Consider the following 13,529-nt stretch of genomic DNA (forward strand, 5'->3'; position numbering starts at 1 on the left):
CAAAGGGTGTCACTCTGAACAGGATCAGCAGGAGCCCATTTGTGCCCCCTGGGGAAACCAAGGCCCAGAAACGGCCTCACGCACCGTCCTCGGGCAGGTGTCCAGAGTCTGAGCGATGCTGTTGAGGACTTAGACAGGCGTCAGGTGACCCGGGAATCTATCTCCAGGGCTCCCGGTCCTGCCTCCTGCTTCCAGAACGCTGGGCTAGCCCAGTTTACCCGCAGGGGGCTCATGGGGCTCCTCTAGCACCACCCTCTCCCACGGTTGAGATTCTCTGAGGACTTGGTCCTGAGCAAGGAAGGTGTGACTGCTGACTAGTCACTGAGCCTGGGTCACCAAGCTGGAAAGCCATGTGCCAGAGTCCCCCTGCCGTCTAAGGCCCACAGAAGACTTTACAATCACCGTTCCTGAAGATGTAGGGCATTAAAGACCATGGGGGGAGGGGCTGTCCAGATGTTCAGTTGGTCAGTTTTTAGTATCTCGACCCCCTCCATCCATGCCCCCTCCACCCACCAGCTGGGATTCTAGGAAGGACAGCACCCCCTCTCCAGAAAGTCCTGCCCCGGAGGTAGGCAGGGCAACCCGAGGTGCTGCAATAGGGGCTGGGGCAGCTGGGGACCCCCACCTAGGGGCTCCGCTGACTGTGCGGCTACGGACCCGCCCTGCGAGGGGCTCCAAACCCCCAGGCCAACCTCCGGCACAGGCCCAGCGACAGCCAGGCCTCCGGTGCCCGGCCCCGGCCTGGGCCGCTTGGGGCCGCGGGCCGGCAGGCGGGGCGGGGGCCGGGTCGGGGGTCCGGCCAGCTTTAACGCGCTGACAAAGCCTCATTTGCAGGTCAATGCCGCGGCACACTCGCCGCTCCCCTCGCCCGGCGCCCTTTGTCCGGCCGCGCCCGCTCCTCGCGCCAGATGGCCGCGGAAATGCTAATTTCGGGCGCCCCCCGCCCCCCGCGTTTAATTGCGCCTTTGCAGATGGGCCGCGAGTGTGCGCTTCATGCAGATGAGGGCTGCGTGGCCGCCGCCCGGCCTGCGGGCCGCCGCCCTCGGACCCGGGCCTGCCAGGCCTGCGGGCGCGAGGGGGAGGGGGAGGGGCGCCACCCCCCAACCCGCGCGCCGCCGGGCACGAGCGGGCACCCAGCGGGCCGGGCGCGGGACGCGCGCTTTTCTCCTTTCATTTCTCCAAAATGGGATCTTAAGTGATTCTGAATGAAAACAAATTGGCCCGCTTTCTTCTCCAAACAGACGCGCGCGGCGCAGTGGGGGCGGCAGGCGGGGAAGGCACGGCCGGGCTGGGGGTGGGAGTCGGGGGGCGGCCACAGAACCCCTGCTCTGGTCCGGGCGGCCACAGAACCCCTGCTCTGGTCGGTCCCTCGTACCCCGACGGCAGGGCCCCGCCCCAGGTTGGCACTTGGGGCGGCCTGGTAAGTCCTGGAGAGCGTGGGACCTCCTTAAACTGGACCGACTGCTCCTGGGACTCAAGCAACCCAGAATACGAACAGACGCCCCTCCCCCGATTTCCAGGCAGAAACAGATGCCCAGGCCGGACTGGACGCAGGGGGCAGGCCGCGGTGGGGCGCGGGGGTGGTGGGGGACAGCCTCTGGGGTCAGCAGAGCCTTCTGTCTGCTCTGTCTCCAGCTCCAGGAGCCTAGCTGCCCCTCAGGCCTCTGCCCCCATGAGGGGAGGACGAACCCTCAGATGCAGGGTTGCCCTCCGCACAGAATGGGGCTTAGACTGCACTCGGTGCAGGGGTGGGCAGGGTGTGCAGCAGGACCCAGGATGGCGGGGCTGGGGGTTGGGAGAACCATAGGTGATGACGATCACCGAGAAGGCCCTTTGTGACCTTGTGTTTTAACCATGAACTTACAAACCTTATGCTTTGCTGGGTGAGGGCCTTGCTCCACTAACAGCTCGGAAACAAGGAGAGGGCCATTTTCTGGACCAGCAAATACTCCTGACACGTAACTCAGGCCACAGCACCCGTTGGAAAGACAGGGGACCCGTATGCTCCTCAGAGCATGAAATTAAAAGACGCTTGCTCCTTGGAAGGAGAGCAATGACCAACCTAAACAGCGAATTAAAAAGTAGAGACATCACTTTGCCAACAAAGGTCTGTACAGGCAAAGCTATGGTTTTTCCAATAGTCAGGTACGGATGTGAGAGTTGGACCATAAAGAAGACCACACACTGAAGAACTGATGCTTTCAAACTGTGGTGCTGGAGAAGACTCGAGAGTCCCTCGGACTGCAAGGAGATCCAACCAGCCAGCCCTAAAGGAAATCAGTCCTGAACATTCACTGGAAGGACTGATGCTGAAGCTGAAGCTCCAATACTTTGGCCACCTGATACAAAGAACTGACTCATCGGAAAAGACACTGATGCTGGGGAAGATTGAGGGCAGGAGGTGAAGAATGAGGGCAAAGGATGAGATGGTTGGATGGCATCACTGACTCAATGGACATGAATTTGAGCAAAACTTTAGGAGATGGTGAAGGACAGGGGAGCCTGGTGTGCTACAGCCCATGGGGTCCCAAAGAGTCAGACACAACTTAGCAACTGAACAACGCCAGTGTTCCTCAGACTTTCTGTTCTGTTTCTGTGGTCCCCTCAGGCAAAGGGCTGACACACCACTATACCAGGTGATCCATCGGTCAGTTCCAAACTCGGCCGGCACCAGGGAACTGGTCCAGCTGCCACCAGCCCAGTGCTGGCTCCTGGCCGCTGATCCCTCTGCCCGGAGTGCCTTCCCTGCTGGCTCCATGCCCCTGCCCCTTCCCCCAGATTCTTCCGGGCTTCCGGTACAGGCCCCAGCCCCTCCCTCACCCAGGCCCTCAGGGGAGCCCTCGGCCCACTTCATCTATGCATGCACAGCACCCAGCCAGCACAGAACGTGGCTCAGGGGGCTCAGAGGGGGACGTCACAGGGGCATCAGCTGACACTCAGGCCTGGGCCAGAGAGCTCCACCGACCCCTGACGCCCGACCTGCTGCGCTAGGACCTGCACCGACACGGTGACGAGCTGCGGGGAGGCAGGAGGGCTCGTGGGAAATACACAGCTGGATGCACCATGGAAGTTTCCATGGTCACGGGATGGAAACCATTTCCTATCAACGTGGAAATAACAGGTGCCACCTCAGGCCTCCCCTTTCATTTCTTTCCAGGAAACAGTTCAAACAAGATTTGCACATGCGTTTGAGACAAACATGGTTTGTCTAACCTAACCCCTGTGATCACTTCATTAACCAGAGACTTCCGTCTTCATGGGAATGGTCCTGGAGGCCTTGTGGGAATGGAGACCATTCGTGGGAAGGGTGGAGCGCTCCCCCACCCCTGCGAGGTGTCCTGGGACGGCAGCCCTGCCGAAGCCTCGCCGGCCACCCTGGACCTCACGTCCAGTGACCGCATCTCTTTGGGCGAGCGGCCTCTACAAGCATGCCTGCTTTCCTCCTGGTGGTGTTACCACGCTTCAACCTGTCCACTGGGGAGGGCCCAGCCCTTCACCAACACAGGGACTAAGACACAGATTTTGCTACAGCCGCCTGTTGCCGCTTGGGCTGAAATCTTTCTTCCAAACGGTGTCTGTCATTTCCTTTACCACACTCATATTATGGGTCTCAAACCTCTCATCATGGTTAAATATTTTGAAATTAAGCTATGTGCGTATATGTGTTTACTCTGATGCTTTAAAATACGTACTAGAATATGTGCTTTGAGTCTTAAGGTAAACGTGGGCCCGACATTGTGTAGAGCCCCAAACTGCCATCTCTGATGATGCTCGGGTAGGAGGTTCTGTCTGGAGGAATTTTACTTTCTTTTTGATGCATTTCTGTATTTTTTTGCATTTTTTCACAATGAGTGTATAATACTTCTACAATCAGAGGGAAACAGAAGGCTATTTTCATGTTGGGAATTTAAAAAAAAAAAAAAAACACCATTGGTTTGCCAACCGTGTGACCTGAGCCTTGTGGCAGCAACTCAGGGAGCTGGCCCAGGGCCAGTGGGGGAGCAAGGGTACGAGGCAGGACCACCTTACAAGAGGAACCGCCTTCGAATGGAGTCCTGGGGTCGCCTCAGTAACGAAAGCCCCTTGGACACAGGCCAGGGCAGGCCCCCTCCATGCCAAATTCCACTTGGGCCCACTCGAGGCTCCAGCAAAATTCCAAAGTATATTGTTGTTATCATTATTATTTTGCAATTACGTGACATTTTTTAAATGCCTGGAGTGTTTTTTCAGCCATTTTCATTAGCTCCTTCTCACTCTGCCCACGAGCCTGGTCAGCATTTTGCTTGACATGGAAGAGGCCTGCCAAGGCTCAGAGAGGTCAGGAAAACCTGTTTGGGTCACACAGCAACTGGGGGAGTTGGGGGGTGCTGGGCTCCGGCCCCAGGTCATCCTGCAGAGTGTGGAGTCCGTCTCACGTTTCAGCCCCTACTGGGCTTTTACTTGGATTTAGAAATTGTGGGGGGCGGGGGGACATTGGGAAAGAAAAGAAAAGTCAGGAATGTGATAAGAGAGGGAAAAAAAGGAAAGAAAAGCCCAAGTCAGGCACGAGGGACAGAGCAGGAAGCACTGATTCTGTGGGGCAAGGGGCTTGGCAGAGCCGCCACCCCGAGGCCCAGGAGGGGGACTGGGGCCCTCGAGGTGGCCCTGCCCCCCTGGACTGGGGCCCAGTTCCAAAGGAGCTGGGCTTGAGATAAGCATCCATTTCCGGACTCCAAGGGGAATATTCAGTCCAGAAAGGAGGTGAGATGGGCCTGGAAGGGCGGGGGTCTCTGAAAAATATGAGGCCCTATAGCTTGCATTACTCATGAGCGTCGGTCACCAAGCCCACCCCCACCCCCAGCCTCGGGAGCTGGCACCACCGCCCAGCCCCCACTCTCACACTGACCCAGGGTGCTGGAGGCAGGACAGGGTAGCTCCCTACTGGGCATCCCAGGTCACAGGGCATGAGGCCCTAACTGGAAGCCCAGGATTATGGGCTGAGCTGTGCTGTGTCCCCCGAAAACTTCTCCTGGAGTCCTAACCCCCAGTATCTCAGAGTGTGACCTTATCTGGAGAGATGACCTTTAAAGAGGTGAGTCAGTTCAAATGAGGTCACAAGGATGGGGCCCTAATCCCACAGGACTGCTGTCCTCATAAGAAGAGGAGGTCAGGACGCAGACACACTCAGAGAGACGACCCTGTGAGGACACGGGGAGGGGAAGGCCGTCTGCACGTCCAGGAGGGGGGCCCCAGGAGGACCAGCCCCGCCCACAGCTGGGTCTGGGATTTCAGCTCCAGGACTGGAGATGTGAATGTCCAAGGGATGTTGTCAGAGCAGCCCTGGGAGACTAATACCCCAGCACCCACCCAACCCCAACTCTACTGAGGGGAGACACCTGTCCAGACCCCCGTCCAGACAGAGAGGCCACGCCCCCGGCCTCCAGACCCACACAGGCCAGGCTTTGAGACGTTTCTGATTCAGCGCATGACGCTGCCTCCCAGCCAGCTTCCGCTAGAAGCAGCGTCCCGACACCTGGGGACTCCTCATGGAAGTGGGGAGTCCCGCAAAATGCCATTTTCCGAGGACAAGATGAAAAAGCCAGGAGCAAAGCCCATGGCGGTGTGCCCCTAACACTAACTGGGGAGAGGGCAAATCTGGAGCTGACAGGCTTGGGTCCCCTGGAGAATGGGGCCCGTCTGCAGGGCCGAGCCCAGGCCGAGGGCTGCAGAGCTGCTGGGCCTCCGCCCCGCCCACCGGGCCTTCATTAGCAGCCTCATCCAGTCCAGCTGGAGTCAGCTGATTAGCCCATTCTGGTGGTATTGGGAGTCCCCTATATCTATTTTTCCACCCTCGCATGTTCAATTAAATTTTGCTTTTGTGCCAGAGGGGCCTCTGATGTGAGCGTTTCTTGGGAGTTTTTCCATGTTTCTTTATGTCCTTGAAACCAAAGTCAATCACCAAGTTTCAGAAAACACCCTCCTGGATGGAGCGGGTAACAGGAAAGAAAACCACAACACAAAACAAAAGCAGAAGAAACAAAAGAGAAAGCATTGGGTGCCTTTGTACAGAATCCTCCCGCGAGGAGACAATTCATTCCGACTGAAACGTCTCCATTGTGCAGCGTTCGCCGAACGCGCTCACGCGTTGGGCAGAAATGCAAATCCTCCTTTTTCCTTTGATTCAAATATTTAAATTTTCAAATATATATGCTGTGACAATTGAATGGCAGCTGACCTCACTTATTTTCATAGAAGATGTGGAAGCCACGGGCAGCAGTTAATCTAGCCAGCAGAGGCCCCCACGGTCCTGGGTGGGGGGGAGCGGGGGAATAATCCTTTTATTCAGACATTTGGCTTAAAAGAATAACAAGGAGAAAAAGCTGGAACGTAATTGCATTGCATGGAAAACAGAGAAAGATTTCTCTCTCTCTCTCTCTCTCTAACGAGCTTTCTCTTTTTCCTTCTTCAAAGAATGGGGCGTATGGCCGGAGGCTATTTTCTTGGTTAAGAAATCAGAAGTGTTTTCCTTCCTCATTGCCCCCCCACTCCCACCCACCCCCAAGGGATTTTCTCTTGGGGGTTGGGTTGGCTGCCCTTGGTTCATTCATTCATTCATTCACTAAATTCCATTGGAAGACCTACTGTGTGCACAGCCCAACCCATCTCAGCTCTGGCTGGCCCAGTGGAACCAGACTCTCTACCCCACCAACCCCATCTTCCTTCTGGCTCCTTTCCTGGGGGCGATTAGGGTACTTGGTGCCCAAGCAGAGCCACCCCTGACCCATCACTGCTGGGAGGTTCCCTGCGCACCTCCTCCCCGCTACCTTGAGCACCTAAGAGCCAGGCGTGGGAGCATTAGGGAAGGGGGAGGAGGCGGGGACCCGCGCTTGGGCCGCAGGGCCGGCGTCTGCCGCTCTTGCTGCCTTGTTCCCTGGTCTGGGGCTCCCAGAGGACCCCGGCCCAGCCCCTCAGCAGGGCTGGGTCTTTAATATTTAAAGAGCTCTCCCGGACATTTCAAGAACTCCCCGACACGATTTTCTGTGATGCGTGTGCTGTCCGGACATCTGTCTTCTATACCTAATAAAGTCGCCCCGATTCAGAATGAACTCCTCGGCACCACTTTGAATCCGGGCTCACATATGGTTGGTAATTAGCTGGCTATCTCTTGGAGTTAAATGATTTTTTTTCTCGCCCGTCCGCATCCATAATAGACGCGAACAGAGTTCTGATTGTTCCCCGTTGCGGGACATTCTGCGCCTGAATGAGCGGGGGGTGCTGTGTCGACGCGGATTTGCCATATGGTTGCACGGAGCCGGGAAGAATGGGCCCCTGTGTGTGCGCCCTGGACGCGGCGGCGCGGGGCTGTGCCAGCCGGGCGGAGCCCGATGCCCGACGGCGCGTGAGGAGCGGGCACCGCGGCCGCGGGCGCACGTCGGGGCGCGGGGTGCCCTCCGGCCGGGCTCTCGGGTCGTGCGCGGGGCCAGAGGCCCGGGCGCGCGGGCCCGGCTCCCCGCCGCTGGGCGCGCGGATGGACGCGCCAACAAGCGCACGACGGAGCGGTGGCCCGCGCCGCCCCGGGGCCCTCGCGCCCGGGGAAGGCCTCGGGCCGCCGCGGGGGCCGGCCCTGCGGCTGCGGCAGCCCCATTGTGAGGCCGGCGAGACAATGGGCGGCCCGAGGAGGCACCTGCTCGCCTGAAAGGCCCATAAATCGCCGCCGCGTCCAGCTGCCTTCACGCCCCTCCCCGCGGACCGGCGAGCCGAGCGCGGCAGCGGCCCGGGGAAGGAGCCTCCCGCCTGCCACTACCGCGCCCGCGGCCGCCGCGCCCGCCGAGCGCCCTCCCCTCGGGAGAGGCCTGCGCCCCGGACCGCTGTCCCCTCGGGTGGCCAGTGCTGGCCCTCCTGCCCGGCGCCCAGGCACCCACACACGCACCCGGGCTCAGGTGCTCGCTCGGGCTGCCCCCGAACCAAATTCTTGAGCTTTGGAAGCCCAGTTGTTAACTGTTGAGCTGCGGTTTACAGGGTTGAGGGCCTGGGAAAGCACCCTGACCCCGAGGACCAGGCTCCCCGCCGACCGAGTGTGGGATAAACAATGCTTCCTCTGCGCCCCCAGCCAGCCTTGCTCTGGCCTAGCTCCCTAAACTAGGTCCAGCCCATTTAAGGACCTGCCAGCCTGTAAAAAGGCCCGTCTAGTCAAACCTATGGTTTTTCCAGGAGTCACGGAGGGATGTGAGAGCTGGACCATAAAGAAGCCTGGGTGTGAAGAATTGATGCTTTTGAACTGTGGTATTGGAGAAGATGCCTGAGAGTCCCTTGGACTGCAAGGAGATCCAACCAGTCCATCCGAAAGGAAATCAGTCCTGAATATTCACTGGAAGGACTGATGCTGAAGATGAAGCTCCAATACTTTGGCCACCTGATGCGAAGAGCCTACTCATTGGAAAAGACCCTGATGCTGGGAAAGATTGAAGGCGGGAGGAGAAGGGGACGACAGAGGATGAGATGGTTGGATGGCATCACCGACTCAGAGCACATGAGTCTGAGCAAGCTCTGGGAGATGGTGAAGGACAAGGAAGCCTGGCATGCTTCAGTCCATGGGGCCTCAGAGTCGGACACGACTGAGGGGCTGAACAAGAACAGCAAGCTTGTAAAAGAGGGGCGGGCACCTGTGTGTCCCAGTCACACCTGGCCCTCCTGGTCCCTGCCAGGCCAGGGTCCCCACACTTCCTATCGGCCTGCCCCTTTCAGAGGCTGGACTGAGGCCTGCAGCTGGAAGGGCCACGCCCTCAGGTACCTGAGTGAATGGCCTTCGATTTGTGGACACTCACCCGTGCACCAGCACCAATGTCCCCTACAACTTGTGATCAAGAAAACCAGCCTGTAGCCACGGTCATCTCCGTGGTGACCCCGGGCAGAGAGGGCGGGGAGACGCAGCAAGTGCAGAGCCCACGGGGTCGGGGTGGGGGTAGACCACGCACTCCTCCCTGTTTCTCATGCAGCTGTGGGCCTTCCCAGATCTTCAACATTTTTGGTGGCCCCCAATCTCCCTCCCTGGAGGGCGGAAGAGACAGCCAGCCTGGGCCCTCTTGACCACTGGGAGGTGGTGCTGCTACGGAGGCTATCATGGCGCCCCGGGTGCCCCCAATGCAGCAGGCAGGCTCACCTGTGAGCATCTGCAGAGTCAGGGAACAGGGCCTGCCCCAACAGCCGGCTTCTCGCCGACACTGAAGCTGGGCCTCGGCCTGAGTGGAGGGTGGGGATGGCTCCAGGCTGTGGACAGGCTGTGAGTCCGGCTGTCCCTGCTGTGGAGCACCCTGTCTGTCCATGAGGGGGCTAGACTTGGGCACCATACGGTCTAGGCATCTTCACGTGTTGGCACCCAGTTCTGCTAAGAGTTTTCTTCCAGGAAAAGGAGTGCATTCAGCAACCAGGTCTTTGGCATTGCCAGCCCTGTGCTGGTGGCCTGCTGCGTGCACCCTGAGGGACGCCTCATCCCTCCGCCTGCAGGAGCCAGCGGGGATGGCCAGGCCTCTCAACGTGGATCTGGGATCCCAGCAGAGGGGCTCCCCAGGAGGCCCCTGAGCCGACTCCTTGGGTCCCCTGGCAGCAGGAAGGTGCTCACCCCAATCCCAGTTCTCCAGTTCTGTTGATCTCCATGATCTTGATTTTAATTATCCTGTGCCTCCATCTCCCCCCACCCCTCCCCTCATCAAGGGCGAGCATTTCCCCCACTCCCTCTTTTCTCCCTGACATATTAGAAGAATGTTTTTCCATTTCCTTTGATGTCCTTTACAAGTTGCATCTCATTTCCTGCTTGGGCATTTCTGACCTGGCATGACCCCCAGCAGCGGGGCTGTGTGGCGGTGTCTCCCCCTGAACACCCCGCCCAGATGCCACTTCTGGTTCCTGCCTGTGCAGTGGCCCAGCCAGTGCAATTTCCTCCCACCGCCTTCCCTGCCTCCCGGGGGGCAGCCCCAGCCAGCCTCCCTGGAAGGCTCCTCAATGGGAGGCCCATCTCCCCGTAGAACCAGGGTGATCTGCTTCCCAGGGACCCATGCTCTTTATTTTCTCAATTCTTTGGGTGGGCTGGTTCTGCTCACTCTTCTTCCCTTGGCGGTGAGCTGGGTGGGAGGGATGGGGGGCCTTCAGCTCCCCAGGCAGGTGGCAGGAGTCTGTATTGGAACCCGAGGGACACCGTGGCAGCCCGTGGGGCTGATCTCTCCTTAAGCCCCCAAAGCAACTCAAGGAGAACTGAAAGGCACGTCCCTGAGATGAGCTACCCAAGAAGGAAAGCAGAACAAGAATTAACTCGGTGGGGATCTGCTGGAAGGACCCTCACGGCATGTCCTTCGCCCACCTCTTCCTTCTCCCTTCCTTCCCTCCTCTTCTTTCTTCCCTCCTTCCCTCCTCCCTCTTCTTTCTATCCTTCTTTCTTTCCTTTCTCTCATGCCCCCCAAGACCCAGTCCCTCGCCCTCTCTTTCCTGATCAGGCTCCTGACTCTGAGCTTAAAGCACCATCACAACCCGTGGAGGTCTCTCCATCACAGGCTGGGAGCTGGGTCCAGGGTCCTGACACCCAGTGCCTACCCCCTGGGGTCTAACAGGCCACACTGGGATCCCCCTGGGGCAGGAGGACAGTTAGGGAAGGAGGTTTGCACAGGAAAGCGGAGGAGACAGACACTTGCCTTTGTCTCAAACCCCAGCCAGACTCCTCCCCAGGGAGGTCTGCATGTGCGACAGCTCCACTTTTATTAGAATTTCTATTTCAGTCACCAAAAATGGACTCAACAGAGGATCAGAAGAGCAGCCAGGACTCTGGATGTCCTCTCCAGGCAGGGACTGTCCCCCCAGTGGGAGGCTGCAGAGGAGGCCCTCTGGGCGGCGAAGACCGTCTGCAAACAGGACATCGTGCACTGGTCCCCTGCGCCAGGCCTCTGCTTCAGCACTGGCGTGACGTCGGTCCCCTGCGCCAGGCCTCTGCTTCAGCACTGGCGTGACGTCAGCAAGGTTTCTGTGCTGCTTTCAAATGAAGCCCAGGGCTGTCCCTGGAAGCCAGCAGTGATCTTCTAGGACGCGGGGAAGGAGTGCTTTCTGGACAAACTGCCCTGAAGGCGGGGCCGGACCACAGCCGCCTCGGCCCTGAAGGTCAGGGCACTCGCTGACCGATGCCCACCACGTGGTGGGGACAGACTTAGCCCGTGAGAGGATTCGGGGTCTGGAATCTGCTTTAAAACAAACAGCATAAAAAAAAAGTTAAAAGTTGGGGGAGGGAAACAAATGGACAAGTTTAGGAAAATGTTAAGGATTGTTGACTCTGGCTGGTGAGCACGTGGAGCTCAAGGTGCACTTCTGTGAACCTGGTGTGTGTTTGCAGGTTCCAAGTTCCCTAAGCACTTTTTTAAAGGAGTTACAAGTGATACTATTGCTGAGAAACTTGAGCGCTAGCTACAAAGTTAACAAAGAAAAGGAGAAATGATACATGTGTGTGTGCTCTGTACATGATACGCATATATATAATACCTGTCATGTGTTGCATATCTGTATAAAGTATACACATGTACAATAAAAGAAGAAGGAAAGGTATTGTCATGCTGCCAAAGTTTCCGTGGTCTTGGTGGGGAGGGGTCCCTACTGGCGGTGGCATGTGCCCCCAACTCTGACTCTCGCCTGGATCCAGCCACCCCCGGCGCTTGGTCCGTTCAAATACAAGAAGTACTCAGTGTTTTTTTCCTGCTTATTACTAAAATTCCCTGCTGAAGGAAACCAATTTTGTTTTTCATCTGGGTAACAACTGTCAAACTTGGGAAAACTCGGGGAGACGGTAAGAAGCAGGGGGGGCTGGTGTGCTGCGGTGCATGGGACCACAAAGAGTCAGACGCGACTGTCAACTGAGCAGCAGCAGCAGCTGTCCTGTGAGTCCTGAGGCAGAACCGCAGAGCACGCCGGGTACTCACCGAGCCCCGGGGCTGAGCACTCCCGGGAAGGGCGCTGTGGCCAGGTGGTCGCAAACTCTTGGGCAACGTATCTGTTTGGTCGGACGGGGCAGAGGTATCTGGACTCAACATCCCAGGCCCGGCTCCTACAGACCCTGCCGCTCCTGCCAGGACCTGGATCACGAGTACTCAGAACCCAGCAGCCACGCTGCGAGGAAGCCCAAGCAGGCCTGAGGAGACACCCCACGGGAAGGAGCGGAGGCCCCAGCTGGGGGCGGCTCTGCCTTGCCGGGCGTGGGAGTGAGCCAGCCAGCCTGGGAGCCAACCCCCAACCCCATCAAACCACCCTAGCTGATACCCCTTACACCAGAGCCAAGCTACCTGCCAGCGCTTCCCAAGCTCCTGACTCATCACAGCCTAGGTATCAACAAAACGGTTGTTTCAAACCACAAAGCACTGGATGGTTTTTACTTGGCAAGAGATCATTGGAGCAGGTGTTCTCACGCCGGTGGGAGAAAAGGGCCAGGTGCCAGCACTCCTCTGACTCCGTGCCCTGGCGTCGAGGGGCATGACCCCGGCTGGGTTCCAGGGCTGACGGGGAAGTGGGCTGGCTCCTGGGGGAGCCCAACCCCAGGGCTCAGGCAATGCCTAAGTTCACAGCATTTCTTCTTAAAGCCACTCATGCCACCAAAGGCCATTTCCCTGTCTCAGTCTAAGGGACACAGGCCAGTGGTACAGTCTGTATCTTCACCACCCCTGAAAAACTCACTTCCAGGCTGAAAAAACACCAACGTTAAATTTCAGAATAAGTGACTGGGGTTACTTAAGTATGGTTGAGACTTCCCTGGTGCCCCAGGGGCAAAGGCTCCATGCTCCCAATGCAGGGGACCAGGTTCAACCCCTGGTCGAGAAACTAGATCCCACATGCTTCAACCAAGAGTTCACACACCTCAACTAAAGATCCCACGAGACCTGGCACAGCCAGATAGATAAATAAGGATAAAAAAGAATCACGCGCACCTGTGGGCACAGAGTTTAATCTCTGAGGCTGTGTTGTTGCTGTTCAGTGGCTAAGTCGTGTCCAACTCTGTGACCCCACAGAGTGCAGACTCCTCTGTTCTCCACTCTCTTTCAGAGTTTGCTCGAATTCATGTCCACTGAGTCAGTGATGCTTAACCATCTCATCCTCTGCTGCCCCCTTCTTTTGCCCTCAATCTGAGACTGGGACTCATTCCCAAATTTTGATAATTTTCCACCTTCAACAAATAAAAAAGTTAGATGAGTTACTGGACATGTGTGTATGTGTGTGTGTGTGTGTGTGTGTGTGTGCGCACGTGTGCAGGAGGTTTCACTTGGGACCAGTCTCAGACTCACCCATACAGGGGAGTGAAGGAGCAGGCTTGGGAAGGGGAGAAGCTGAGCTCTGAACGCAGATGTGACAAAGGTCTCCGCCAATCCCCTGCGAGCCCCAGAGCTGGGACAGCCCCTCAGAGCTGTCTGTTTAAGGCAAGGGGCCAGGGCTTTCCCTCCAGATCTCTCAGCCTTTGGAGGTGGGGCTTCTACGCACAGGGATGAGACTGGGCTCTTCGACCCAGAACAGGACCTGCAGAAACACTCGCC

The sequence above is a fragment of the Bos mutus genome, chromosome 22, assembly GCF_027580195.1.
Source record: "Bos mutus isolate GX-2022 chromosome 22, NWIPB_WYAK_1.1, whole genome shotgun sequence".
NCBI lineage: Eukaryota > Metazoa > Chordata > Mammalia > Artiodactyla > Bovidae > Bos > Bos mutus.